At 39.3% G+C, this 27,878-nt stretch overlaps 1 long non-coding RNA gene across 2 annotated transcripts; it reads left to right on the top strand.

The window, feature by feature from the left end:
- Positions 1-45: 45 nt before the first annotated feature.
- LOC120937051 lies at positions 46-24,317 on the top strand. 2 transcript variants are annotated; one of them, XR_005748668.1, is made up of 4 exons: positions 46-1,252; positions 18,328-18,394; positions 18,537-18,652; positions 24,127-24,317. It is a non-coding gene; the product is annotated as an uncharacterized LOC120937051 (long non-coding RNA). The 2 variants fall into 2 exon arrangements; XR_005748669.1 differs by lacking the exon at positions 46-1,252 and adding an exon at positions 12,936-16,214.
- Positions 24,318-27,878: the final 3,561 nt, after the last annotated feature.

Here is a 27,878-nt window from a genome sequence, read left to right as displayed (position 1 = left end):
CGTTAGGCAGAGGGCCTTAAATGTGACTCGGTCCTTTATGGCTAGCCAATGGAGGGACCTCAGGGAGGGGGTAATTGATTCCCAGTTTTTTTTTCCATGGCCTTGACTTACCAGTGGGCATGTCAATGTGAATTAACAAACAAAACTATGGGCATCTCCACAGCTCTTTGTCATATTTTTGAAAAATATATATATATTTCCTTTGGTGATTTGCAATATGTGATTTACATTTCAGAAACATAATATAACATGTCTATAAAGTATATTTGAATGATCTTGCAATGCAGTAGGATGTCTGGTATTTGTTGTTTTTCTGGATGGAACAAATAGAGAACTTTCTGTCAGCAAAATGTGATGTTGCAATCCACCTTTGTATTATCAAGACACAGAACCAAATGAGGTCAATACATATAAGGAATGACTGGAATGCATGCTAAACATTGTTCTCATAACATTTTTAAAGTTGATGTGTGAAAACTATAAAAAAAAAATATCTAAAAGGGACAAAAGTTGCATTTAGTAACAATTTGTGTGAGATCTTTCATTGTATGTGATAATGAAAGAAGAAATATGATATACATTTCTAGAAATCTTTACAACTGTGCTAAATGCTGAATATTCATTGAACTAAACATCATTTTTATTCTATATAATACACTTGAGAGATTTTCCAGAAATATCTTCAAATGTTGGGTAGGTGAGTCTGCTTCCTTAGGCCTGTGCTGTGTATGTGAAGAGAGGTGGAAGCTCACAGTCAGTAAAGAATAACTTTCCTGCATTACAAACAGGTAAGCAAAAGGTGTTTTCATATCTCCAATTTACCAAAAATAATAATGGCCTATGTCTAGAGGAAACATTGAAGTCCTGAGCAGGTCAGCTATGTTTCCATGTTTAGTTTTCAATTTTGAATGGATTGTACTATACCTTTCAATAAATATACACAGATATGTTAAACATCTCTGTAGAACTTACAGTACATACATTTTATTCAGCTGTATTTACCTTTAGAACAACATAAAAATTTAGAGCTGCATTTATAGCCTGATAAGATTAAGAACTATGAATGTATGACCCTATCTGAGAAGACAGTGAACCTTGACCGTGAGAATCTAGCAAGCCAGCCACTGTTACACAGATTTATCGCCACAAAGTTTTTTCTTTGGCAGTGTTTTGATGAAGATGAGACCTGGCACAGGATAGAAAAAGACTAAAGTTTCCAGAAGGTTATGTTTTAAACTTGGTGAATAGATAGGTGAGTTAAAATCTAATACATTTTTTTTTTAACCTTTCTCTTTTTTTTTTTTATCTTCACACATAGGCTGAAATATTTAGTGATCCAAAGGACCCATTTACCAGCCTACCAGGGGTCGGGTAGTATTACCAACTCACATTAGGGGAGAGCTATTTTCAGTACTTATAATTCCCCTATATGAGCCTATGAATTTTGAATAAGAATGTTGCCTATCATTGTTGGGGTGGTGTTTGCAAAGTGTGGCTCTATATTTTAGGGTCCAATAGTAAAGCAGCTGTCTGTTTCTAAAACCTGGATATCCGTAGAATGACACATGTGCGCAAATGGGCGTTCCTGTACGTCCCTCTGTTATCGCAGGCTAGCAGGGGCGGGAGCATGCCCGTGGGTGCTACGGACTCGATGTTCCCTCAGTGACCCCACGATCATGACACAGAGAGGCAGAACGGGTAATGTAAACAAGGCATTTCCCTGCTCTGCCTGGCAACATAACAGGGATCTACTGCTCCCAGTAATCGGGAGCAGTGATCTCTGACATGTTCTAGTGAGCCCACCCCCCCTACAGTTAGAATACACTGAGGAAACATATGTAACCCCTAATGTTTAACCCCTTCCCTGACAGTGACATTTACACAGTAATCAGTGAATTTTTACAGCACTGCTCACTGTATAAATGTCAATGCTCCCAAAATAGTGTCAAAAGTGTCCAATCTGACCACTGCAATGTCGCAGTCACGGTAAAAATCGCAGATCGCCCCGCCAATACTAATAGAAAAATGAATAATAAAAATGCCATAAATCTATCCTCTATTTCAGAGATATGCAATTAGCGGACCTCCAGCTGTTGCAGAACTACAAGTCCCATGAGGCATTGCAAGACTGACAGCCGCAAGCATCACAGCCAGAGTTAGAGGCATGATGGGACTTGTAGTTTTGCAACAGCTGGAGGTCCGCTAATTGCATATCCCTGCTCTATTTTGTAGACGCTATAACTTTTGCGCAAACCAATTAATGTACGCTTATTGTGATTTTTTTTTACCAAAAATATGTAGAAGAATACATATCGACCTAAACGGAGGAACAACTTAATTTTTTTTTTTTTTTTTCAAAATGTTCACACTTTTCTGTTTATAGCACAAAAAACGAAAGCCGCAGAGGTGATCAAATACCACTAAAAGAAAGCTCCATTCATGGGGAAAAAAAGGATGTAAACTTTGTTTGGGTGCAACGTTGCACAACCGTGCAATTGTCAGTTAAAGCGACGCAGTGCCGTATCGCAAAAGATGCTCTGGTCAGCAAGGGGGTAAATCCTTTCGGGGCTGAAGTGGTTAACAGAAGTCTATGCAAGTCACAATGAAACGGCTCCATTGCCTGCAATGGGGTGTGACTTGTCATGAGATTATAAACTGTCAAATTGCATGACAAATCACACCAGTGTGAACCAGGTCTAAAGGGTATTGTATCATCATGGTGGGTGGTTGCACTCTCAGCCCTTCTATCCAAGACTTATGTGCCAGTCTGGTATTACTGAAGACACTTTTGATTTAACCACTTGCCAACCGGCTCATGCAAAATATGTTGTCAAAGTGGTTCGTTATCCTGAATTGCCGTATGTTTACGTCTGTACCTTTAAGGGTGATAGGTGCGTGCACACACCCGCTGCATGTGGCCGATGGGTGTGATCACTGCTGGCCACCCATGATCACGTGCACGAGAGCAGGAACAGGGATTTGTGTGTGTAAACTGGGTGAAGACTGGATCAGGATAAGCAGCAAGGCATAGACCAAAATCATTATGCACCAGGGAAGGGAGTCGAAGCCTTAAGTAGCCCCCCGGCAGCTGAACGCTAATTTTCTTGATTACCCCAGCCTGCTGGTTTCTGGGAGACACCTGCAGGTGGACACTGGAGCTGCAGCACACAGCCCAGAACAGGATAGGGCCACCAGCAGGTGAACTTAATCCTAACAATATGACTCTTCAAGTCTCATCGCAACTCACCACTAACTTCTTTTACTGAAACTGTGTTCAGTTATACCAGCCCTGATGGACTAAAACCTTGATTGGTGCCAAACATTTGTGCACATAACTCCACCCTTGGCTACCGTGTTTAGCTACTGAATGAGTCCTGCCTTTAGTAGGCTACAGAAGACGTCATAACTTTAAGGCCTCGTACACACGACCGAACATGTCTGCTGAAACTGGTCCGCAGACCAGTTTCAGCGGACAGATCCGACCGTGTGTACAGCCTAGCAGACAGGTTTCCAGCAGACAAAAGTTTTAAAGCAGGCTTTAAAACTTGTCGGCTAGAAACCCGTCCGTCCGACATGTCCGCTGGTTAGTACACCTAACCAGCGGACAGAAATCTCCTGCATGCGTCGAATGGATTTGACGCATGCGTGGAAGTATTTTACTTCCCGGTTTGCGGACGTGGCGGCATCAACGTCACCGCCACGTCACCGCGCTGTCTGTACGCGGAGATTTCGGTTTTATGGTGTGTACAACCATCAGACCGAAATCTCCGAGCGGACATGTCCGATGAAAACGGTCCGCGGACCGTTTTCATCGGACATGTCCCCTCGTCTGTACAGGGGGCTGAGAGGTCTCAGTGCAGATTAGGCAGTGTCAACTAAGCAGACAACATAACTGTAATTTCAGAATTTGGATACGTTACCGGTGGCTTCAGAAATAATCAAACTACATTACTATTGCTATTTGCCAATCACCATGAGTCTCACAAGTCCCAATATATCTATATGATGTTCAAGCAATTCTCTTTGAACTTAGTTATGGCACACCAAGAAGCTAACTAACTAAAAAAAATGTACTAATGACCACATATGATGATTGCCACATATTAGGACTGTAGAGAGGACTGCGTGTCACATGTACAAAGAAAATAGCCACATGACTGTTGCTAAAACCTGTTGTTACTATTACTATTGTCATAGTTGGTAATAGCTAAAATGACATCAATTTATGTAGAACAATTATCCAATGTTGAAAAAAAAAGAACCATTGGAAATTGGCCCAAATACAAAATGCTATTTTAGTATTCTATAACAACATTTTTAAATGTTCTCCATATAATGTTCCCAATACTCCCCTCTTTTTAGTTTTTTTTATTTCACCATAGCAAAACCAAACTCCAGAATTACCCAAAAATAAAGGTGATATAGAAAAGAAAGAAAAATAGTTACCATTAAAAAAAACAAAAATAAAAATAAAAAATTAAATAAAAAATAGTAGATTTAATGCTGCCTCAGCATGAGATTTGCGATACACTTTTCTCTTTAAATTGTTAAAGAGCATTGAGTCTTAACAAAAAAACTATTGTAACTGCTTCCAAACATTGCAGCTATACAAAAGGCAACTCCCTCTATCGGTAGTGATTAACATATTAATTGATCCTCTATAGACATGTGCACAACAAAAATTTTCGTATTTTTTTGTTCTGTTTCGTCTGCACAACAAAAAATTTCATATTTTTTTGTTCCGTTTCGTCTCGTTCCGTAGATTCGCAAAGATTCGTAATTTCGTAAGACTCAAGTTTTCCTATTCGGACCCGTTCATATTTCGTAAGACGCAAGTTTTCCTATTCGGACCCGTTCGTATTTTCGTAACAGTTTTATTTTCGTTTATACTGAATGATTCGTAATTCTGTCTAATTTATTTTCGTTGATTCGAAATTTGTAATTTTGTTAGATAATAATTTTTGTTTAATGGATTCGTAATTTTGTACTTTCGTAAATACTTATATTAAGATATACTTTCTCTTAAGCCCCGTACACACGGTCGCACTTTTTGCCAACAAACGTCAAAATGAGCGTTTTCCAAAAAATCCGACCGTGTTTATGCTCTATCGGACAAACTTTTTCGGTTTCAAAAGTCCGGCCAACTCTCTTCAGACAAAAATCCACGGAAAAGTTTGTTTGGAGTCCGATCGTGTGTACGAGGCTTTACACTGTACAATGTGACTCAGCACAAAAGAGATAAGCTGATTGGCTAAGATATTAAGTAATCACTCACTAACTACACTGCCCAGTGCCCATTCGAAAGAACAACACAAGTACACAAATTTACAAATAGACAAAAAAACGGATTTACAAAACACACAAATGAAAATACGAGCATGCGAATGAAAATACGAACAGACAAAGGATTTAAAATACGGAATGCAAATCGTTCGTTATAGATGTCATTTTCGTTCTTTTGCTTTTTCGGTGTTTCGTATTTTAGTAAGATTGACCAATCATACGTTCGTCTTTTCGTTTGTTTGTTATTTTGCTTATTCGTAATTCCGTAATTTTCGTATTTTGGGAACGCACATGTCTAATCCTCTATAAAGACCAATTTGCAAGTCAGGCAGTCAACAAAAAGGTATAGTAGAGAGAGGAACTTACACTCTGTTTAATAGAAAGAGCCAAACACAGAAACAAATATATATTTAAGAATTTAGTTAGGCCTGACTGCAATTAATCCAATTCAGAGGTTTCTCCTTAAAATAAGCATAAAAAACACTATGCTTGAAGGTCCTCTGTATTTATTTTTAAGTATTTTACCCAGTCTTGGTCAGGTCTAGATTATCCGTCGGTGTTTGTGTTTTTTATTCCTAAAGTACAAAAATCAGAAACCATTAATAACACCTCACTCTACCTCTCTGAGAGGTTTTCAATGCCTACACTAGTTGTGGATGCTTGGAAACACCTTCCAGCAAAGGCAATGAGTCAGTCAACAGTAAGTACAGTCAAAAATGTAAATACACACCCACATATCTATACTCTAACAAAAAGGTTATAGAAAACCTGGTGGGTTGCTAAGTACTTTAAGTCTAAAACAACAACATGTAAACATATAACCTCCACACGCATTAACAAGACCTGACTCATTTTGGAAGGAAAACAAAACATAATGAATCTAAAGTGCAAAATAATGTATTATCATTTACTTTCCCAGTGTCAGAATTAATGAAAACTTCACTCTGAGCCCCAGAAAGGGAAAAAGAAAGAACAAAATCCCTACAGTTTCTCAAAGTTATAGGGATCAACATCTCATATCTATGCACAGGTTAATTATTTGAAAATAATTTTAAACTTGTAAAAGGAAATACAAAAGTATAAATATAAACTGGTACCAGTACTGAGCCCATTACAAACATAAACTAAAATAAAAAGCATTTGCGTTAATGTGATCACATTTCTTATTGATGGCCATCCAACAATGGTGTGTTCACATCCCTGAGAAAGAAAAAAAGAAAAAAAACGTTGTTTACACATAAACAGTTCCTACACATCCATTGTTGGTTGCTAGTGGCTAGCATTCAAATTTGTCATAGAAACTTGTAGAGTACTGATATTAATTTTGGCTGTTTCCAGATCCTTCTTGGGAGATATGTTTTGCTACAATAACTGTTTGTAAATTGTTAGCCAACCAACAACGTTTAAATAATAAGAAGAACCAAAGCGCCAAAGAAAAGAAAAACAGATGATAATAATAAATGTATAACTGTACAACAAGTTTAGTGACGATACAACAATACACCACAGAACAGACTTCTGACTCTGTAGTCTACCACTAGAATATGCACAGGAGTAGAGACACAAGTAATAAAATAAAATTGCAAATGAGGTGAAACAAATGTCAATATAAAAAAAAAGAGACAAATAATTCCACAGTAGCGCACTAATTAATCTACAAATCTCCTAAATATTAGCATTGTGAAATGATCAACATAAAACACCTATACAAAATGAAAAGTGTCCATATGACATATCCAAAAAATATATACAGTATCTCACAGCAAATGTTATACCAGCTGTACATTCACTACTAGGGATGAGCTTCAAGTTTGAGTCAACCCCGCAGACCCCCACAACCACCGGGCAAGGGTTGTGGGGATGAGGCCCTTGTCCTCATCAACATGGAATTTTGGGAGAACCCCATGCATTTATTTAATTTTTTTGGTTCCCTGCACAAAATTTAATTTTTTAAGGAAAAAAAGCCATTTAAAATTACTTGCGGTTATTAATGAATTGTCGGGGTCCCAGCAATACAGATACAGTCATTTAAAAAAAGGCAATTACTTTTCTCTGTATTGCCGGGATCGATAATTCATGAATTAATCTGTAGTAGTAGTTTTAAATTACTTTTTTGACTTTAAATGACCGCAAGTAGTTTTAAATTACTTTTTTTCCTTCAGAAATTATATTTTGTGCAGGGACAGTTCTAAACACGGGAAACATGCGCTACTTTACATGCATACTTTAGACACCCCCCAGGTACGAAATTTAAAGGAATATTTCAACATTATTAAAATCACTGCTCCCGAAAAAACAGCTGTTTTTAAAACTTTTTTTGCATTGATACATGTCCCCTGGGGCTGGACCCGGTTCCCCAAACACTTTTAGGGCAATAACTTGCACGTTCGAGTCCCATAGACTTTAATGGTGCTCGAAACTTCCTACTCACGTTCGGGCTCATCCCTACTCACTACTGTACATTGTAGCAAAGTGTAATTTCTTCAGTGTTGTCACATGAATAGGCCTAATTAAATATTGACAAAAATGTGAGGGGCGTACTCACTTTTGTGAGATACTGTATATGTGAGATACTCCAAAATATGCAAATCAATATGGTTATACAGTCCAACTTAAAGTGATGAAAAGATAGTGAAAGAAAATCTCGTTGATCCACCAAAATCCTTCACCCAGGTGATGTGTGACAATTCCACTCCCTGAAAAATAAAGCTCATCAGATGCTGTTGCCATTCACTCTCACGTCTGGCAAATATCGTCTTATTAGATGTTATTGAAGACCAGCTTATACACCCCAATCTCCATCCAGATTAATAAAGATACTCTGCACATGTGGGGATAGAAATTGAGACTCCAATAAAACACCTTAAAGTAATTGGTTTATTAAAAGTAATGCACTTACATCAAGGTGATTTTGAATCTTTTATGATGTCTTTATTAATCTGGATAGAGATTGGCATGTATAAGCTAATCGAATAGACAAACTGTCCAATTCTGAACAGATGGCCATATTCTGTGCACATCAAAAAAGAGCCTCTTTTGAAGTGGAGACAGTATTAACGAAGGGTGTTCAAAAGGAACTGGTAAATCAATTAAGTTCTTATACGAAAGCCTGAAAATCTGGTTCCCATATTCTTTGTACATCTAACTATATCAAACCAGTAAAAAGCAAAACGCATTTCATACCGCTAAAAAAAATATATATATAAATACCTATTTACAGCTGTTAATGGAGATTACACATAAACTCTTAAGGCATTTCTTTCATGCTTTGTGGCTTCCACTTTGCTGTTTACTTTCCATTTCTGAGGACTACATATCGTGTAGAACCTTGTTACCTGCAAGCAGAAATTCCTCTACTGAATCTGTCACCTGAAACTCCTCCTCTCAGAATCTCTGTAGTTCAGAAGGCAGTCTCTGTGAAATGTGGGACACAGCAGTCTCTACTCACAGAAAACATAATATTTAAGTGTCACAGAATTAAAGGAAGTTAATGCGTGGGGATTTTTGCAAAGTAAGTTTACAAGCTTCAAGATCATTCAGATTAGTAAGAGAAGGCTACAAATAAATGAAATACAGTGTGGAAATGAACAAATGATTTTAAAATGTGACTATCGATATGCTTTAAATAAAACGATAAAACATTTTAATTTAAAGTTCCATTGTGCTTATGGATTAGTTGAATTTTTTAAATGCAGCCTGAAACCTATGTGAGAGGTTCTTAAAAAGAGAATACAGGAGAAAATGGTTGAGTACTGCCTATCAGAAGGACTGTGTGTGTCCATTGACACATAGCGTGGCTTGGCCCCACCCCCACGTTCTCCTTACTGTTTTTTACTGACAGCAGCAGTTGTCAGAGCTTCTAGTAAGACCAGGAAGATGAGAGAAGACCTGCAGCCTTTCGGGCACAGCGCTGGATCAAAAATGGACTCAAGTAAGTGTTTAAGGGGCGGTCTGGTGTATGCTACTAATGAATGGTTATTTTACCTTAATGCAGAGAATGCATTAAGGTAAAAACTTTTTACCTTTAAAACCTTTTTACATAAATTAGACCATATATTTTTTCTTCATGTCATGGTGAATTTTGATAAATATGTATCAGCATCCCGAAAAAAATAAAACAAAATCAGCAACACTATTATATTTCTTCTGATGCGTGAAACTGCTAAAAAAAGTTGTGAATGGGCTGCACTTTGTTCATGAAAATGTAACCACTTCAATACTGGCCACATTTACCCCCTTCCTGCTCAGGCCAATTTTCAGCTCCCAGTGCTGTCACAATTTAGGCCCATACACACGATCATACTTTTTGACAACAAACCTCCGACAGACCTGTTTTTGCAGACAATCCGACCGTGTGACAATCCGACCGGCAACAAATGTCCAATGGAGCAAATCCAATCGTGTGTACACAAGTCCATCGGACTAAATTCCAAAGTACAAACATGCATGCTCAGAACCAATGCTAAAGATCAGACAATAAAATCTGAAATTGCCCAAAGGCCGGCAATAAAGAGCATAAAAACAACATAGCTCGTGTATTACGTCACTACGCTCATGTTCGTTGGCTGAAAAAGCCATGTGTAGGCATACTAAGTTCACGGACAACACCCTTCAGAGCAAAATCCACGGAAAAGTCAGCTGGAAGTCCGATCGTGTGTATGAGGCTTTTGAATGACGATTGCGCAGTCATGAAACACTGTACCCATATGACATTTTTTCACACAAATAGAGCTTTCTTTTGGTGGAATTTATTCACCACAGTTTATTTTTTATTTTTTGCTAAACAAACTAAAAAAGAGTACTAATTTTGAAAAATATATTATTGCTCTTTAACCACTTCAGCCCCGCAAGGTTTTACCCACTTCCTGACCATTCCATTTTTTTGCGATACGCTGCTGCGCTGCTTTTACTGACAATTGCGTGGTCATGCAATGCCATACCAAAATAAAAAGTATGTCCTTTTTTTCCCACAAATAGAGCTTTCTTTTGGGGGTATTTCATCACCTCTGTGGTTTTTATTTTTTGAGCTATTAACAAAAAAAAGAGCAGCAATTTTGAATAAAAAGCAATTCCTTAATTTCTGCTATAAAATATTCTCAATAAAAAAATAAAAAATAAATAAAATTTCTTCATAATTTCTAATTTATGCTACATATTTTTGGTAAAAAATCCCAATAAGCGTTTATTGATTGTTTGCATAAAAGTTATTCTGTCTACAAACTATGGGTTCAATTTATGGCATTTTTATTTTTTTCTAGCATTGGTGGCAAACTGTGTTTTTTTGGGGACCAGTGACACCAATACAGTGATCAGTGAAAAAAAATGCACTGATCCCTGTATAAATGACACTGGCAGGGAAGGGGTTAACACTAGAGGGCGATCAAGGGGTTAAGTGTGTCCTAGGGAGGTGCTTTCTAACTGTGGGGGGGGACAGAGATTGTGTTTCAGCTTAGCTAAAACAGAAGATCTCTCTTTTCCTCACTGACAGATCAGCGATGTGCCTTGTTTACATAGGCACACCGCTGCTCTGTGTCTCCTGTGAACGATTGGCAGGTCGCACCCACCGGACCTGCTAATTGGCTCCCACTGTGCTCCGGCGGTGCACGCCCCCTACACCAGGTGCACAAAATCAAGTACATGTACGTGATTTGCTGCCCTGGCACAGTATATGTACGGTGGGCAGTTCGGAAGTGGTTAGTGCATCAGGCCCACAAACTGTTGCCACTTTCTACAGAAGGTGCAGTAGGCAATACTCATTCAGTGACAGTGGACCCTAGGAATGTGCCTACTGTGCCTGATAGGAAATTCAATCCTGCCTCGTACACACGCACGATTTTCTCGGCAAGAAAACTGTTCAGGTGTATGATCTCTCGTCGAGAAAAATGTCACGAATCTCAACGTGAAAAATAGAGAACCTGCTCTCTATTTTTTCGTTGGGAGTCTCAATTTTCTCATCGTGATTTTCGTCAGACTGGTTTACGACGAGAAAACCGGTCCTGTGTATGCTTAAAAAAACGTGCATGCTCAGAATCAAGTATGAGACAGGAGCGCTCCTTCTGGTAAAACTAGCGTTCGTAATAGAGATAGCACATTCGTCACGCTGTAACGGACTGAAAAGTGTGAATCGTCTCTCACCAAACATTAACTAACACGCAGTAACACGAGATTAGCAAAAGCAGCCCAAAGGGTGACGCCAGTGGAAACAAACTTCCCCTTTATACTGCCGTTGTACGCGTTGTACGTCACCACGTTTTAGAACAACGAGATTTTGGCTTGACAGTGTGTATGCAAGGAAAGCTAGACAAGAATCCCATCAAGCTTGACAAGAATCCCGTCGAGAAAAACAAAGTTTTTTTACAACGGGATTCTCGCCCATGTGTACAGGGCTTAAGGAGCAATATTTTCCTTGGAACTGTTATACTACATAGAGTTAAGACTTAGTTTTTCCTTATAGCTGCTTTAACAGTTTTCTCTACTGGTGTTACTGCTAAAATGTACATTACTGGACAACAGTTTTTAATGATTCAGAAACCTTACATTATTAAATAGAAAGTAATCAATAAATGTCAGAGTTACAATATTATGTCATCCACAAAACCTTTCACATATGCCTGTGCTTTCTAATATAATCAAGTACAGTTTTTTCCAAAGCTTTTTATAGAATAATAGAAGGTATGTATTAATGGCCTGTAATTTGTCAATGAAAACACTATTTGAAGCTTTTCAAAATAAAACTATTAAAGCAGAGATAGGCAAATTAAGGCATGTGTGCCATGGAGGGTGCACAATATAATTTTCAGTGGCACTCAGAATATTGTCACATGGCATGCATGCATGCAGGCTTGCATGCATGCCATGCTCCCTGCAATACACAGCCATAGGCTGTAATTGGCAGCAATTGTTCTGGAGCAAGCCTTAGTCAGACTGCAAGAACATTTTTAAATGAGAGGAAACTCAGTCTGCCTCCACTTGCACACACTGGGGTAGATCCACAGAGCGTGTAAGCCGGTGTATCTACTGATTCTTCAAATTTCCCGCGTCGTATCGTTTGAATCCTCAAAACAAGATACGATGGCTTCTGGGTTAGATCCGTTAGGTGTACGTCTTCGTACGCCTTCGGATCTAAGATGCAAGACTTCGGCGTTCGCTGGGTGGCGTTCACGTCGTTTTCCGCGTCGGGTATGAAAATTAGCTATTTCCGACGATCCACAAATGTACGAGCGGCCGGCGCATTCCTGTACGTCGTCTCTAGTCGGCTTTTTCCGGCGTATAGTTAAAGCTGGTATTTCGTTGCATATAGTTAGACTTGCCATGTTAAGTATGGCCGTCGTTCCCGCGTTTAATTAGAATTTTTTTTTTGCGTAAGTCGTCCGTGAATCGGGATGAAAAAAATGACGTCCTTGCGACGTCATTTAGCGCAAAGCACGGCGGGAAATTTAGAGACGGCGCATGCGCAGTTCATTCGGCGCGGGGACGCGCTTCATTTAATCTAATCGCCAATTTTAATTCCGCGCCGTTACGCCGCTTGATATACACTATGCCGCCGTAACTTACGGCGCAAAATCTTCCTGGATTTGAAATAAAGCCAGGTAAGGTACCGCGGCATAGCGTATCTCATATACGATGCGCCGGGGCAGATCTTTGTGGATCTGCCCCACTCTGTTTTCCCCTCATTAAAGCAGAGTTCCACCCACATTTTATACTCCTCCCCATCCAGCACTAATGTGTACACTAAAAATGAATTGGCATGTTTTTTTGTTTTTGTTTGGATCGCTTACTTTATTTCAGCAATTTTCTTTCTTCACTTCCTCCTTAGTGGCCGCGACCCTGCACATCATTTCCGGCTTTGCATTGTCTCCTGGGAGATGTGTGTTATCAATCCCAGGAGGCAAAAGATATTGTCGGGTCATAGCATCACATTATTTGCGCCACCGCAATTGCTATGGAAACCCAACCTATATTGCTCGTAATGCACTGCGCATGCACAAGATCGGCAGGTGCATGATGGGTAGCCAGCATGCACGAAATACAGGAAGAGATACTCTCCGGCTTTAGATGCCCACACAGGAGATGGCCGCGGTCTGCTGGGACTTACAAAGGTAAGAAAACAATGCTGCAAAAATACTAAACAGACCTTAGTATGCAGCATATATTTACTAGAATACAAACGAGTATTAAAGTGGTATTTTTATCGAAAACATTTAATTTCGACCAGAACACTGCTTTTACATACAATGCAGAAGTCTAGATCTTTCTAATCATTCTAGATCTTTAAACCTCCTGAATAGCAAAAGAAAAGAACAAGTAAAATGTAAGCAGCATTTGTTTTGATTTTTTTACTTGTGCTATGTGAATGAGAATATATAACAAGTATAAAGTAGGCGTTATTCCAATGTGGCCGCAAAAGGGGAAAAACACTTCATTGTGACCCTTGTTTTAGAGAAGCAATAATAATTTGACATTTACTGTATCTACAAGTATTAGGCCAACTTTTGCGTTTTAGTGAGATCAATCCAAACTATTTTTAATTCAAGAAAATTTAGAGATAAACTGCTCTGTCACAGCTGTTGTAATAGCAGTACATTCTTGCTGCTACAGATTTAAGCCAATACACACGGGCCGAATGACAACAATTGGCCCTGGTTTATGGCAGCTGGTCCAACAGAAGCCAGACATTTGGCGGCTTCTGTCAGATGAGCATGCTGGAAAACCAGCAGCCGACCAGCCCCCGATCAGCACTCTCAGTCAATAAAAGACTGTTCAATAAAAAACGTCTAACATTTGGCTCGTGTGTATGGCAGGCGGTCTGACAGAAGCTGACCATTTGGCTGGCTCCTGTCAGACGAGCATGTTGGAAAACCAGCAGCCGACCGGCTCCTGATCAGCGCTCTCAGTCAATAGGGGGGGGGGGTAGTGAGAGATTCAGCTGTAATTCATTCACTGCATAAGAGACTATTATTACAGTATTTATTCTTCAACCACTGATTATTAAAGGTAAAAATCACAAAAGAAATAAAATGAAAATCCGACAATGTCACTATCTAACACATTAATCTACAAGCTGCTTTCTAAATGAAAATTTGAAATAATAGCTGGTGTTTAATGACACTCCAAACAACAGCTACCATTAATTTAAAAAAAAGAAAATTGCTAAATGATTTTTACGTTTTATATTTCTACCTAAAACACCTGTCAAGGTGTTCATTTTTTCCTCCTTCTACAAGGTTCCCAGTGTCAGCATGCATTATTGATAGGGAAAAGAAACCCAGTGTTACCAGTTTAATAGGGCTGTTTCGTTTGATAATGTGGTTGTGCTAGAAATTCTGTATATAGTCCTACAGAACAGACAGTGCCCAGTCCACATGGGTTTTGCTGCTTAACTGCAGACAGGAAACAGGAAACTTTATTATACAGAGAAACAGAGTTTAGCCATAGAGGCTGCTACAAACTTATAAACACTGCCATCTATTGGCTGAAGAATATATCTGTAGTTATACAAAAATAAATGAACAATGTATTCCAACATAGCCATAATGTGTGTATTTCTTGAGGAGGAGTTGTGAGTGTGTTTCTGTAGAGGGGTAGTATTGAGCAAAAATTTCTAATTGATAGATGCAATATTTATAGAAATAAGAATCTATCTGAGCAGCACTTTCTGTAAAGAAGGATAACATAGAGCTTTCACTGTGCCACTGTGCATGCCCCACTAAAGTGAGTGAATTAAGGTATACGTAAGTCATTGGGATGGAAGATAGGTAAATCTGAGTCCTGCTCAGTGTGATATTTATTAATATATACAATATTGGTGATTTAAGATGGACATATTTTATTTTTTATCAGAAAATGTATTTCTTACACTCGTGCCTGTCATGCTGATCTTTCTTGCAGAGAGAGAAGATTTTCCTGTGCTGATGGCACAGGAAAGGTTTGTTACAGTAACATATTAAAGCCAGCTATAGATGGATCAAAATTCTGCAGGGACTGGCCGAATTTCAATCCATCTATGGGCAGGCTGTTTGTACAGAAGTTGGTCTATCGATAGACTTCTGTACAACCAGCCTGTTGGTTTTTTTTTTTTTTTCTCGATCAGTGCGGCTGGCTATAGACGACAATGCTCATCAATGTATGGTGACAGAGGGCACTCTCCCCACTGTCAGAATTCTGCAGGAGGAATTGTGTGTGCGATTTGATGAGGGAATTAAATCATTTTTTTTGTTCAACCCACCGCTCAAACAAAAACATCATCTATGGCCTTATCACCATGATTTTGCTAATCATGATGATCACATGATCAAAATACACATAAATTGCTTCCTGGATCTTCTTCGTAGGGCTTGAGGGTTCTAGCTGAAGCTTAGGCCTTAGCTAAATAAACCTCATTGGACCACGCAGCTGATTTTTTTAAAGCGCCTTTAATTAACATTTTCTTGCCTTAGGGACCTTACTGGGATAATGTAATTTACAATAGTATGGTAAAGATGGTTTTACTGAGACTTAATTCTGGGTCAATGTCCTTTAGCACTCTAGTTAAAGAGGCTAAAGTGCCCATCCCATAGGCTATAAACTACTCCAACAGCATAGGGTTCAAGCCCTCCTCTTATGCATGCCCATTGGACCAGCCCCATTGAAAATATAGTATATGTGTTTTCTTTGGGCTTCCTACAAATGTTTTCTCAATTTTGTCTAAACGTGTTTTTCACACAAAAAAAAACACATTAATTGTTTCAACTGTGATTGTGTGAATTAGGCTAAAAAGTAGGTATTGTTAGTTGTATATGAGTTGATCTTAAATATTACTGTGGCATAATTGTAGAATGTCCAAAAGATGACATTTTGCTCAACCCAGATTTTATTTTAGGTAGCAGTGACATTTTTATAATAATTTCTTTACTTCCACTTTTTGATTTAGCCAACAATGTATGAAAATTAAGGTAATGACCAGCACTTTGTATCTTACAATTTTTTTTATATTATCAATATAGTAGTAATTTGCCATATTATTTGCACTACACACCTAATAAAAATGAAATATTGTTAAATTAAGAGACCCCTTTTTACAAGTATTGGTCATGCAAGAATGACTATCCTTGGGTTGAAAGGCATGGCCTCCCTGTCACCTATATATTATTTAGCATGGAATAATTTTGTTACTGTTATGACCATGAAGCATCAGAAGCAACTAAATTTATAGTGTACATTACATTCAAGTAAATAGCTTCATATTTCATACTATACCAAATATAAGTATATAGATGCAAATGAAATAATGAATAAGTAATTTTTTATCAGTTCAGATATTATATACCAACTAGGAAATACAGTATATAATTCAGTTAGATGCTCCATGTGCACAGTAGAATTTAATACATTCTAGAGATTAAGGCTGGCTTAAGTGTCAACAATAAGCATGCCTGGTCAGATGATGGGTTTTACTAAAAGGAAAGTTTTATCTAATTGTATTATGTAAAAGTTGTGTAATAAACTTGCATCAATTCAAATGGCTTCTTGCATGTTGCAAGTGCAGTGTTGGAAACATGACAAGGATACGATGATTTGTATTAAAACAGCCCTCCTTTTGCATACTTTTAATCACAAGGCTTTGAATTTTTCATAAAAAAAACTTGACTGTATGGAAATATGTGGCTGAAGACCTCAATGCTTTGAGCTATAGACAAAAAAGTTTTATGATATTTTGTTGGGGACCCCACGCCATTATTTTTTTACATTTTGGCGTGAGTTTCCACTTAAAGAGGTTGTATAGGGTGTTTATTTACTTTTACCTACAGGTAAGCCTATAATAAGGCTTACCTGTAGGTAAAAAAAATATCTCCTAAACCTTTACGGTTTAGGAGATATTCCCCTTGCAACTAGCCGCTGAATGCAGCGGCGCAAGTGCACAGGGGATGTTCGGCTTAAGGCCCGGCAGCCGCCGGACCTTGCCAGACAGAAGTCTCCCGTGCGCATGTGCGGGAATGATGACATCGCGGCTCCAGCCACTCACAGCGCTGGAGCCGCGATACCCGGAAGAGATGCAGAGGGGAAATGTCATCTCCCTCGGCATGGACCGGCAGCGGTAACGACACCTCGTTCCAAGGTAAGTATTTCATAATGAGCTAGTATGTGGTGCATACTAGCTCATTATGATTTTTCCTTTACAGGTCCAGAAAAAAAAATTGTCTATACACCCGCTTTAAAATCCATACCAGACCCAAAGGGCCTGGTATGCATTGGGGGCGACCCGACACAGTTTTTTTTTATCATTATTTTTAATTGTCTGCGCTTTTTTTTTACATTTATCTGTCAGCAGGGAACCCGTTGACAGCTGATGAGTAATCTGTTGTTAAGGGCGCAGCGGGCAGCTTCCCAGCCGCTCTTAAGCAACCAGCTATTTGTCAAAAAACAGCGTGGGGGTCTGCATAATCGTTATTTTTTTATTGAATTAGACTTTATTTGCCACATGCAATAATGTATGCAAATGAGTAATACAATACCCTTATTGCATGCGATAAACATTAGTGAATTGACCCCTTTGTTGCTTTTTCTTCACTGTATGTGTTCTAATAGATTTTCTGTAATTTCCTGTGTAATGCCCAAGACAGAAAACAAGGGGACAGAAATTTACCTAACAAGGTCACACAGCAATTGAAACCAAGCAGAGGTCCTAACCATTTTCCTATTTGTTCAAAATTCACACACAAAACATAATCAATTCTTATCATTAGAGATACCATTAGGCATAAATTATTGTATCTAATGTGTACATCTTTTATTAGAGAAATATTAAACTGAAGAGCTATGAAGTGTGATCTGTGCACTGACATGAGTACAATAAAAATGCCTACAATTTCTGTCCCCTGCCAGAAGGGACCCTTCTTAGGTTTAACTACTTAATCTAAACAAAATAAATATGTGATGTCTGATGTAATCTACTACATTTCTTAATGTTACAATATATTTCTTCTGTACTGTGATTTTTACAATTAAATCTTTGAAACGGAAAAATGCCTAATATTTCTAACCTATTTGGTTCATCTTTCATCATAGATGTATCTCAAGGATATGGCCTGCACAAACCGACAACCAGACTATTTGCATAGCCTGAAAATTACAGGTAAAGAGTAACTGTCTGCCAACATCTTAGCTGAAGCTGCTGAACTCCGGGGGAATAAAACTCTTTCACCTTGCAGTGCTCATTTTGTCTAGGGGATGATAAATAAGGAGATACACTTAATGACTTTTTCCTATTCATGCAGCTGGTCCCCCAAACCCTCTTCCCCTCACTGCCTGAATGGTCATATTCTGTACAATGCTGGACCAGAAGTCCTGACAGTGGAGGAGAGCATTGGCTGCCAGGAGAGCAAGGAATGAGGTAATTGCATCACTTTATTGTTTTAAACCCTGGGCAAAAGGAGCCGTTAACCCATTCAGCTTATGATTTGGAGAACTTTACGTGAAATTTAACAATAATCAAATTGGTAGTTCTTTGGGTTGCAGCAGCCCAGCCTGGGTACACAGTATGTATACACAGCTATACTACCTTTCTTTCTTCAAATGATCCATGCCTGTGAAATCAGCTTCTGTTTCCAAGACCAAGTGAATCTCTATTGTGTAAGCCATCAATGACTTAATTTACAGGCTTTCCAGATAGCACTTCTGAATAAATAAAGGATTTTATTGAAGAGAAATAAATGGTCTTTTGTTAGTGAAATTTGAAGGAAGGAAAAGGAAAGAATGGTAAACAAGATAAATATATTTGTGTAATTGTCTTTTGTCAAACGATGATAAAAGCTGAGGACAATGGCTGGTAATTCTCCTAGAAAATGTTAAATACAAACAATTAGCCTCCCACATGCAGAAAAAAAAAAAACACTACCTTAGAAAGCCCTTGTTCCTTTATAAAAATGTTTTGGACATAACATGAAGGCAGGGAAATAATAAATGATATATGCACATGCGTATTATAAACCAAAGGTGTTTTATTGTCTTGTCTTTGTAAATAAATTGCTGCCACAGGGTGTCTATGATTTCAGCAGTGTTGCAGGTCAGTGTTGACAACTCATACATTCTCAATGTGCTTTTTGTACTCTTTTTCTAATAAACATTTGCAATAAAAATATATTGTGACCCTGACGATCTTTTAACCTGACACTTAACTGCACATAGCTGCTACAACACAAGAATATCAATTAATTGTTGTGCAAGACTTCATTCACATACATATTTCTGCAAAGCACATTAGCCATAAAGTGTATGTAAATCAAAATTATGGTCTTCTTTAGTTTGATTCCTATTTTCATAGTTTCCTATTCTTAGTTTGATATTGCTATTTTATTTCTTAGTCTTGAAAGTCAAAGGGAAATGATTAAGCTATCAATACAAAAAGGATGTGCAGTTCACCCTAAAATAAACAAATTAATCTATACTGTAGACTAACCTTTTACTTATACTCATGTACTGCCCTTCTCTCTTAAGCCCCATACACACCATCAGATTATCTGCAGATTTTTGTCTTCAGATTTACCAAAACCATATAATATGAGGTCAAACCTTAAGAGTTTCAATTTGTATGCAATCAGGCAGGCCCTTGTACTACATGGTTTTGGTAAATCTGAAGACAAAAATCTGCAGATAATCTGATGGTGTGTATGGGGCTTTAGATATTTACGTACAGTTAAAAAATAAGGGAGATGGTACTAACAAGGGACCATTGTCTCTACCTCTGTGGCAACTTTGCTACTTAGCTCTGACCCTCAATTATTTATCAGAACTAAAGAAGGGGAAGGAGGTTCATAGAGACCCTATATTGTCCATAAACATCGGCCCTCAGTTCACTTTGTTATCTTTTCATGAGCAATGCACTAAATATTTGAAAGTGATCCAAACCCAAAAATACAAAATCTACATTTTTTTCACCACGTATCTCCCGGGACCAGATAAAATATAGTAATTCCACATTCTCAGCATAAATGTGAGTCACTTAATATATTCCCATCACTGACATTCCTGGAAATGGCCCGGAGTTGAGCTGTCTCATAACTTGACTGACAAGGGGACCCTGAGCAGCCTTGAAATTTTGCATTTACACTGTTTTCTGACAGAGAGAGAGAGTGGGGGGGTGTCAGAGTGTGAAAGGGGAGTGACAGAGAGAGAGGGGATGATAAAGAGAGAAAATGAGGGGGTGACAGGGAGAGATAGGGTGACATAAAGATGGATGACAGAGAGAGAGGGGGTGACAGAAAGAGAGAGGGGGGACATAGAGAAAGGGGGTGACAGAGAGAGAGAGGGGGGACAGATAGGAGGGGTGACAGAGAGAGAACGGGGGGTTTACAGAGAAAGAGGGGGGTGACAGAGAGGGGGGTGACAGAGAGAGGGAGAGAGAGGGGGTGACATAAAGAGATAGAGAGGGGATGACAGAAAGAGAGGGGTGAGAGTGAGTGGGAGGATGACAGAGAGAGGGGGCAACAGAGAGCGAGAGGGCCTGACAGAGAGAGAGGGGGGTGACAGAGAGAGGGATAGAGAGGGGGTGACAGAGAGAGAGCGAGGGGATGACAGAGAGAGAAGGGATGACAGAAATAGTGGGGGGTGACAGAGAGAGAAGGGGTGACAGAGAGAGGGGATGACACAGAGAGAGGGGGTGACAGAGAGAGTGAGGGGGTGACAAAGAGAGGGGGGATGACAGAGATAGAGGAGGTGACAGAGAGAGAAGGGGTGACAGAGAGGAGGGGTGACAAAGAGAGGAGGGGTGACAGAGATAGAGGAGTGACAGAGAGAGAGAGAGGAGTGACAGAAAGGGGGTGACAGATAGAGGGGGGGTGACAGATAGAGGGGGGTGACAGAGAGAGAGTGATGACAGAGAGACCTGTCTTCAGCCCCTCTTATGCCCCCATGTCCCAGTCCTTGTCTGCTGGCAGGTGTGTGTGATGGTAAGTACAGTACCTTCTATGCCAGCAGCAGACAGGGCCCATTTTTGTGGTTACGGAGGTACTCTGCAGTGGATCTCTGTGAGGTGGAGCGGTCCCTGACTGCCTGTGCCTCCCACTTGTCCTTATTCTCTGGTCCCTTGGTCAGCCTGTCCTTCCAGCCTGAGTGTGGAGAGGAGGTTGAAGGAGTCTAGGGGCTCCAGGCTCTGGCAGGCACCAGCTGCCGGGGTTGCTTTGCTTGCACCTTCAAAGGACTTCTCCCTCCCAGGCTATCATGGTTTCCCTGCCCTCACAGCTCCCCTTTCCCACAGTCTCTGTGTTCTGGGCTGCCTGCTCACACTGTGGGGATGGCACATGGCAGTAGCTGGAGCCGGGATCATGGGATGTCGTCCTGCCAACATCTTAAAGCTTCACTGCTCGCACCTGGTGCTGTCACTGGACTGGGCCCTCATGTAGTGCCCCACAGCTCAATGGGCCCCTGGCTGTGCCCCCTAGGTGGCAGCATGCCAAGACGGCTGCCTATTTTGCCTAGTGGAAGCACCAGCCCTGCCTCTCAGAAACAATAGTCTATATAAAGAGATTTCTCATTGGAATTCACGGAATAGCAGATGGGATTTTCACCTCCCAGGATTCAACACATGTCCTGCCATTCTTTACAACATCATGTAGATGATATCCTGACATCTCAACGCAAGTCAGATCAGAATTACATCACATACTTCCTGCTGACCTTATTTTTATCATCTCAACAGACCTGGGAGTGAATACATGTTTTGTTAAACGCAATATTCCACCAAAAATTGAGTAAAGTTATTTTCATTTACATGTTTCTTAGTATATGATAAGAAATAACAATATTTAATAATATATTGTGTGCAAAGTTTATTTTTTTTACTTTTTTTTAAAAGGAGGATTTTTTTTTATTATGACATCATTCCTATAAGATACACTAGCTTTTGATTTACAAATATGGACCTTTATTGTTTAATCTATTTTTATTTATTTTTTAATATATATTTTAAAGCTTTTTTATAGCATTAAAGTGGAAGTAAACTGCTATAAAAAATATGGGCAGGTAGGCTCTTATTGCAAAAAAGACTGAGCTGTGCATGCATGAGTGTTACATCATCCTGGGCTGCCCAATCAAAATGGAAGAAGACCTAGGTGAATATATTAAAAGCAGCGAAAAACTGTCACTTATCTTTCCCTGCTCTAATGTTGCCTGGCTCTCCAATGTCCTCCTGAGACATTACAGCTACACCCTTTCTCTAGCTGTTGACACAATTGGGTACCTTTATTTAAAGGGCTTGTGCCCACATGGTCAGTGCTCAAGCAACATTTCCAGTCTGCTACTAAGACTTTACCGTTGCGTTAGCCTCTAGCCTGTCTTTTTTCTAGGACCGAAATCCCAAGTGCCACCCACTGCTAATAGTTTGGATTCACCTCCTAGCATGTATTCTTGTTCTATTTTTTCTCAGCCCTGTTCCAGCCTGCCCTTGTGTGGTCTGCAGCCCTGCAGCTTGGTCTGGCATGCTGCTCATGCAGTACATTCCAGACCAATCTGGAAAGGCCTGCCCTGATGTAGTTTGCAGCTCTGCTGCTTTGTCCAAAATTGCTGTCCATCTGATATGCTCCAGGTCTGTGCACTGTCTGCACTGGTGAGTTATGCAACCTTACTCCCTGGTCAAGTCCACTGTTTACCCAAAATGCTACATACATATTTGGTCCACAGTTTTCATTGTTCTCTGATGATTGGTTCCTTCATCTCTGCTGTTTGGTTCATGTCCTCTTCGCTGTCATTTTGGGGTGAATGTGGGGGTCGTGAACTTAATCAGCATGCAGCTAAGTCCTAATGTGATGAGGTTCTGTGGTGAAACACCAGCTGGCCCTAAGACTCTAGATCTGGGGTTTCAAACTGGTGGCCCTCCAGCTGTTGAGAAACGACAAGTCCCATGAGGCATTGCAAGACTGACAGTTACAAACATGACTTTGTCAGGCAGAAGCATGATGGGACATGTAGTTCTGCAACAGCTGGAGGACCGCCAGTTTGTGACCCATGTTCTAGACCCTGGGGCATTTCCCATAACCTTCTCACACATGGGTCCACTAAATTCTCTTTTCTGTAACACCAGGAAACAAGGAACAATTTAAATTCATGTCATTGTTGGTTATATATTGTATTTAATGAGCAATTACACACTAACATAACATGTAAAGTGGTGTATCATAACAACCAATTTGATGACACGGAAAAAAAGGCCAACAATCTACTCTCGCCAGTGCCAAAAGCACCATGATGTTTGTGATGTGCACTGTGCAGAGTGTTTCATGATGTCAGACACATGTTGGTGTGAAGAATGATGGAAAGTTACTTTACTTAGGAAAGTTCTAGTGGCACATACAAGTTTCCCTATTTCCCTGTTATTGAATGACAGCTGATTGTCCATAAATACTGTACAGTATAGTGAGTGTCAGTTTTCATTTTAGGACAGAAAATGTGATACTGATAAGATTACCAGGTTAAAATAAATGATAAAAAGCCCCAATAAATTATATAGCCACCCCATTTAAGGACTAGTAAGCTGTGATGATACGTTCAGTTTTTGTTCTTGGGTTTATAAGTGTTTGAGGAACATATGAAATATTGAGCTTTGGCAATCATAATATTCAGTAACTTATTTACCTTGATATTTACACAAGAATTAAATTGCAATGTTAAAATATATTTTCTCATATGAATTATCTTAGGAATTTAATTTGCCTCCCCACCATGAGAGTCTCTATAAAAGTCTAACAAACTATCTTAAAAGGTGTTTCAACCCTAAGAAAAACCCTTTTCCACATTCATTGATTGACCGAGCAATAGAGCGTTGCTCTTATACTATATCAGAATTATACTCACCCCTTAATTTCAATTTTTCAGATCGACAGAGAAATACTCTTCTGCTGGCAAAAGGATTGTACGGATGAAGAACTATCAAACAAAATCTTGGTTGGGTATCTCAAAATTAGACTTCTAATCATTAGCGAAATCTGGAGAGAAACAAAAGTTTAAACGTATGCACAGGACAATTATCCTTTTCCCAATAAATAAAACTGATCCGTCTATCTCCACCTGTTTCTGGTGTGATTCATTCCGTCTAACTTTACTACACCGGTTTTAGGAATGTTTGAAAATCTCAATATTTTGTAACCAAATACTGAGATACATTTTTAGCATTACTTCAGTTCGTACACCAAAAAACAAACAAAACAAAGACAACTTGCCTATTTGGCCACTTTGAAAAATCCGACATATCAGAAACACCTTGCAAACCTTACATCCCAAAGTGGGCTAAGTTATGCCTTTTAGCTGCTCATAAAGCGATATTAAAAACTTGGACATCATCTACTCCATCAATGATAGGAACAGTCAAAAATGATTTAAAGGCTCTATTGTATATTGAAAGGTTAAATGCGATAGTTCAATCCTTTGGCACAAATTTCAATACACAGACTGGTACCACAAAGCAACGCTCTAAAAATCCTTTGGCAGATTGAAAGTCCGCTAATTCATCTCCCCCTTAATTCAGAAACAGTTAAATTTAATAACTGATACAGTTTGAAATTAAAGAGATATTTTGTATTTCTTTTTTTCCTTTTCTTCTGGGCAAACTAAACCATACTTTGATTTTTTTGTTTTTTTTTGTGTTTTTGTTTTGTTTTTTCAACCTTATTTGATGTAATTTTTCATGTGGTTCTTATGAGCATCCTGCTATAAATGCCTTACCTAAAGGAACACTAAATGTTTGTTTTTTATTAGATCAATTGATTGCTGTAAGCAAGAGCATTTAAATATCACTTACCTCGTTTTTCCTTTTGACCTCCAAAATACAGTAATCCAGGTTTGAAAATGCCATTTCCTGTCACTCCTCTTCTTGCTTTCCACCAGCATCTGAGCCGTTTTGCATGGTGGAAAGCAGAATGTGCTCACACCCTCCCTATGACTACAGCCCTGCATGAAGATGCTCTCTTATCCCTCACAGGCATGGAGGCTAAGCCTAATGTGAACTGTAGTTCCCATTAGGCTGTGATGTAGCAAGAATGAATTCGCACCGCAAACCAGGAAGTCAGAGAGAATAATGATTCAGGAGTGCTGGAGGTGAATAAAACAGCTCGATAACAACAGGTATCAAATTAGTTATAATGCAAAACATTACTTTTTACTTTATCAGCTACTGTCAGACTTTAATTTTAGAGGAAAATATTTCTGTCTTTACAACCCCTTTAAGCAATATGAGGCAATTTTGTTCGAGATATAGGACTTTAAAGGTTGATATAAAAATATACAAAATATTTATTAAGAAACAATATCATAAAAGTAATGAATACAGTATAATCATAGCCATAGGTGTACACAAACATCCTATTGTTGGCAACAAATTGCTGTAATCAAATACATATTCACATCACGTCCAGTTATTTCAACATATTTCACTGTATCGGCTTCTTCAGGAAAGGACGTGAGGACTAATTTATTAGGTATAAAGGAACATTATTCAATCAGCTTTAGGTGTATATGAAAAAGAAACAAAAGCGTTATTAATAAAACATAACGATATTTTGACAAATTCAACATTATACATTTTGTACATGCATGACTGTAGTTTCCAAACAGAGCAGATGAACCACAATATAAAGGAGCCCCTACCTCTAATGCTAAGTGTAGGAGTTGATTCACAAGGGGAATTGACCCAAGAAGCACTGCAACCTCACAACCAGATCCAGTCCAGATGGTGTTACTTTTTATGACCAGCAGGACAATGACCCCAAACATACATCAAAAAGCACCCAGAAATGGATGGCAACAAAGCGCTGGAAAGTTCTAAAGTGGCCAGCAATGAGTCCAGATCTAAATCCCATTGAATACCTGTGAAGAGATCTTAATATTGCTGTTGGGAAAAGGTGCCCTTCCAATAAGAGATACCTGGAGCAGTTTGCAAAGGAAGAGTGGTCCAAAATTCCGGGTGAGAGGTGTAAGAAGCTTATTGATGGTTATAGGAAGCGAAAGGGTGTGCAACTAAATATTAAGTTAAGGGTGCCAAGAATTTTGACCAGCCCATTTTTGGAGTTTTGTGTGACATTATGTTCATTTTGCTTTTTTTCCTCCCTTTTTTTGTTTTGTTCCAATACACACAAAGGGAATAAACATGTGTATAGCAAAACATGTGTTACTGCAATACTTTTCTGTGAGAAATACTTGATTTTCTGGAAAAATTTCTGGGGTGCCAACAATTTCGGCCATGACTGTATAGATATAGATATACTATATATATATACTATATATACAGTACACACATTAGGATTGGCATTATTGCCCCCTCGTTCTGCACTGTACATTCCCTATTTAACATTTCCACATTCTGCACTATGTAAGTCATCTTTATCAGTAGCATCACTAGGGTTGGTGTCACCTGATGTGGAAAAAAATTGGTATCACCCCCCCTCTGCCAACTATAGTCCCCCTTTAGTACAGACCCCCCTCCCTCAGTACAGACCCCCTCCACTAACTACAGACTCCTCCCGAATAAGTACAGACCTCCTCATTCAGTATAGACCCCCTTTCATCAGTATAACCCCCATTAAGTACAGACCCCCTCCATTAGTATAGACCTCCCCCTCAGTGCAGACCCCCCATCAGCATGGACCCCCCTCAGTGCAGAACTCCCCTCCATTATCATAGACCCCCCTCAGCGCAGGCCCCCTCATCACAATAGACCCCCTCAGTGCAGACCCCCCATCAGCATAGACCCCCCTCCATCAGTATTGACCCCCCTCAGTACAGATCCCCCACCATCAGCATAGACCCCCCTCAGTGCAGACCCCAATCAGCAAAGACAGCAGACCCCGTCTCCACTTGTGCTAGCAGTCCCTCCCTCTCCCCTCCCATAGTGCCTCCAGCACATGTCCATCTACAGATACAATACACTGTTCAGACCTCAGAACAGCATTGGATACACACAGCAGTGTGTCCCTCCTCCTGTGTACATGTAAACAGAGATGAGGAAGGAGGTGGCTTTGGTACGCTTCGCTGAGAAAAACACAGATCAGTATAGGGGTGTGCGGACTGTGCAATGCCATTGCCCACAGGTGTGTCCCCTCTGGCGGGTGTCACCCAGTTGCTGCCCCCCCAGCCCCTCTAGCGATGGCACTGATCTTCATTTAACCACTTCAGCCCCGGAAAATGTTACCCCCTTCCTGACCAGAGCACTTTTTACAATTTGGCACTGCGTCGTTTTAACTGACAATTGCATGGTCTTGCTATGTTGTACCCAAACTAAATTTGTATCCTTTTTTCCCACAAATAGAGCTTTCTTTTGGTAGTATTTGATCACCTTTGCGGTTTTAATTTTTTGCGCTATAAACAAAAAAAGAGCGCCAATTTTGAAAAGAAAACTCAGTTTTTTACTTTTTGCTATAATAAATATCCCCAAAAATAAAAAGAAATCTTCATCAGTTTAGGTCAATATATATTCTTCTACATATTTTGGGTATTTTTTTTGGTTTGTGCAAACGTTATAGCATCTGCAAACTATGGGAAAGATTTATAGCATTTTATTTTTTTATTTTTTCTTACCAGTTATGGGTGTGATCAGAAGGAAAAAACGATATGTCTCCTCTCCGTCGACAGAACAG

Source organism: Rana temporaria, chromosome 4 (assembly GCF_905171775.1).
Source record: "Rana temporaria chromosome 4, aRanTem1.1, whole genome shotgun sequence".
Lineage (NCBI taxonomy): Eukaryota > Metazoa > Chordata > Amphibia > Anura > Ranidae > Rana > Rana temporaria.
The sequence above is the reverse complement of the archived record's forward strand: the minus strand, read 5'-3'. Positions and strand labels throughout refer to the sequence as shown.